General features: G+C 45.5%; 1 pseudogene; it reads right to left on the minus strand.

The window, feature by feature from the left end:
* Nucleotides 1–225: 225 nt before the first annotated feature.
* LOC142775562 (cyclin-dependent kinase 1 pseudogene) lies at nucleotides 226–3739 on the minus strand (annotated as a pseudogene).
* Between the last annotated feature and the right edge of the window lie 214 nt (nucleotides 3740–3953).

Raw genomic sequence — 3953 nt, forward strand, 5'->3', positions numbered from 1 at the left:
CAAAATTCATCATCATGTTTGAGCAGCCCTGCATAACTGCCTCAGATGTACTACATGTGCGCATCATGATACTTCTAGCTCACTGTATAGCTCGGTCATTTTAACACTTGTGGAAACAAATGTTCAGCCTCGTTGTAATTTTTAATGATCAGTGCAGTTTGTCCTTATAATTTTTTACCATTAACTTTTTCTAATCACATTTCATTGTTCTTTATTTTTGCACGATAATATTCAGTTTTTCAAACCTTTAATAATTTAGTGATTGTGTTGATTCTATGTATGTATATTATTACCCCCCCCCCGCCCTATTTAGTGGCCTCGGGCCTTCAGGGTATACGGATAAATAATTCAATAAATAGATGCGACTGAAGAACGCCTGACTGTGGTTCATAAAATTGGTCGACTTGCTCCGAGCAGTGGCGTCGGCTGACGTAGGTGCAAGCAATGTATACAATATTCTAGGCACTATATTGCAAAAGCACAAACACCCGCGCTAAAGAGAACACAGCAGCACGCCCAATATTTTCAGTGTACGTATGACAACACAAAGACACAGCGTAACCGCAGTCATGCACCGTGCACAAACTCGATCAGGCGCACGTGGCTGCACTTGCCGAGGCGTGTTGCAACAGCTGCGCCACTGTCAGCCACCGCTTGCGGCGGCCCCAAGCAACTGGTGCAACATCGCCAAGTTTTCAGAGTCTGTATATTACCTCTATGGTTTTCAAACTGTACGGGCTCGGGAAATTTATACCGCCTGGGCACCTGGGGCTGCTGATCTTTCTAGAAACTACCTTTGTCTCACGCCAGCGTGGCTCTGCTGAAGTGAGGCAGAAGTTCCCACTTAATAATTACTTCTGCAGCGGCCATGCTTCAGCGTTTCTGAGGACGTTGAACATAGTTTGGCTAAATCTAGCATTCACACAAGTGCACTGCGAACACGTCAACAAAACACTGTTACAAATGCAGCGATGCCGGCGAAGCCAGTCCGCTGCAACCCCACGTAACCTTTATTTCTGTTAATGTTCTTAGGTGCTCCACTGGGGTGTTCAGTGATCCTGTGGGTCCAGCTGCCGCCGCAGCAACGGTAGAGCAGGAGTTCGAGCTGCGAAGGCAAAGTCTCATTGCCCTTCTTTCTCGTTTGAGTGTGCCGCCCGCTCTATATTTCTCGATCCGGCCAGATAGTGGTGTGCTGTGGCATCTTTGGCCGAGATACTCTCGCCAGGGCTGTAGATAAGCATCTTTAGAAGCAGATCTACAGCCTCGCAGTCGATCCCAGGAAGCAGCGTGGCCACGACGTTCTCTCTCCACATGGGAAACGTCGACTTGTAGTTTTTCAGCTGCATAACTTCGGGCCAGCTCTGTACTGTCGGTGTACCAAGGACGCAGAAAATTCGGAAAAGCTGGTCGATCTCCGAATCCCCGCGGAAGAGTGTTTTTCCGGTCAGCAGCTCGAAGAAGATACACCCGATACTCCACACGTCCACCGGTGTCGAGTAACTACTGGCACCCAAGAGCATCTCCGGAGCACGGTACCAGAGGGTGCCCACCTTGCTGGTTAAACTGCGCACTGGTGGCGTAAAGGCCCGTGAAAAGCCGAAGTCGGCCACCTTCAGGTCGCCGTTTTCGTCGACAAGCACGTTGGCTGGCTTGAGGTCGCGGTGCAGAAATCTTCTTTTATGACAAAATAGAATGGCTGCAACAATCTGACCGAGGTACTTCTTAACAACAGCGTCATCCAAGGGCCTTTTCTTGGCATGAGAATCCAAAAGCGCCCTCAGGTCCATGGTCATGTACTCGAAGACCAAGTGCACAGCCTTCGATGGTGGCATGAGGACTTCTATGAGACGTACTATGTTCTCGTGCTTCAACTCCCGGAGGAGGGCCACCTCTCGTATAGTTGTGGCGGGAATCTCTTCGTCTCCGTCTTCGACCCGAATCTTCTTTATAGCGACGACCTCGTTGGTGGCCTTGCACTGCGCCTTGTAGACGGCACCGTACGCTCCTTCGCCAATCTTCTCTAGGATGACGTAGTTCTTCATAATTCCGGGGACCCTATGCGATAGGAGGCCAGGTGATGATACTTGCGAATCTGTAGGTACCGGATGTAGCGTGCCACGAAGATCGTTTGGAAAATGGCTGTACGGTTGGCAGTTCGCGAAAGCTGACCGCGTGCTTTGCCTGCTCGCGAAGGGCCACGTTTGCTTGCTTGCTTGCTTTTTCTGATGTTTGGCTCATACCCACTACGGGGGACTGGGCATTAAACTGACGACACGTTTCTTTATTGGATTTATACCTTAAATTGAAATATTGCATGCCAACATTTTGGCTCAAGTAGGATGGCCTTCAGGTACAATGCAAAAAGTATACCCAAACAACGCAATGGTGAACACAAGAAACAAAACAAACAATAAAGTTAGTACGAAAATCATTGAAAGATAGGGCCATAAAACATGTAATAGAAACAAGCAGTAAGAGTAACCAAAAGAGTGCTAGACCTTTAAAACATGGTATATGGGATATTGCTAAAACGTCATTGGAGCTGAATATACTATTTCGCACCGAATTCCAATCCGCGATCATATGACGGAAGTGCAGTAGGGTTGACAGGCGGGCTAGTTGGTACAAATTCATAATGGAATAATTGGAAGCCCAAACTAACGGGACACAAGAAAAGAGACAAACAAGCGCATGCATATGAGGGAAGAAACTGTAACAATGATTTTGTGCGAGCGAAGATTGGTGCTAACGAATGTTTCTGATAGTGTCGTATTGTTCTTGTACTGAGACGCTTAACAGATGCTGGGAGAGATAAAGTGATTTTACCTTTTAGCCAGTTTTGAAGGAATGAAAGGCGGTAAACTTTTCTCCGGGCTTCCTGCGTTGGTATATTGAGTTTCTTCAACTGTGTAGGGGAATCTAGACGTTTGTAGTTTACAAATATAAATCTCACTGCTTTATGCTCAACATTTGCTAGTTGGGAAATATTTTTTGATAATAAGTTCCACACATTTGAGGCGTACTCCTGTTTAGATCTTACGCAAGCATTGTACGCTAGAAGTTTTATGCTACCGAGTGCTTACGTTATGTCAATAGATGTCGAAGGTATATGACTGGTACAAACATGAACATGACTTGCGTGTTACAAAGAGCATGTTAACATACTTCGCTCATGATTTGCTCGCGGCCGTTTCGCTAGCTTCACATGTACCAAATTGGTTATTGCGTGTCGTGAATGGACGTCGAAGGTAATTGACACGTCCAAAGATGATAATCATGATATGCGTGTCATGTAAAACAGAACTACATGCTACGCTCATAACGCGTTCATGGCCGTCTCGCCAGCTCCCCATATACCGAATTTGTTATAACGTTACGTGAATGGACGACAAAATTAATGACAGGTCCAACCATGATAATCATAGTATGCGTGCCATGTAAAACATGACTACGTGCTACGCTCATGGCACGCTCGCAGCCGTTTCCCTAGCTTCACATAAAACGATTTGGTATCACGTGACGTGAATTGACGGCCAACGTAAATGACACGTTCGAACATGATAATCATGACGTGTAAGTCATGTACGGCATAATTATCTTCCACCTCTTAACGTTGTGCTGATTTTAAAGTGGCGTATGAACCTTAATCTTCCGTGTTTCACATATCATCGATTCGCACTGTACGTGGCATCTGCAAACTTATTATTATTATTATTATTATTATTATTATTATTATTATTATTATTATTATTATTATTATTATTATTATTATTATTATTCCAAGTAAGGTCCACACAGCAAATTTTTGCAGGTTATTTGTTTCTTGAAGGTCAAAGGGGTGGTGCCACCAAACTTCGAGGTTAAAATGGGCCTCTTGTGGGTTTCCTCTGCATTCTAGGGCGCACCACACGAATCACCGGACGCAGGTCGGCGGATCGAATTTCGCCTGCGGC

The sequence above is a fragment of the Rhipicephalus microplus genome, chromosome X (genome assembly GCF_043290135.1).
Source record: "Rhipicephalus microplus isolate Deutch F79 chromosome X, USDA_Rmic, whole genome shotgun sequence".
NCBI lineage: Eukaryota > Metazoa > Arthropoda > Arachnida > Ixodida > Ixodidae > Rhipicephalus > Rhipicephalus microplus.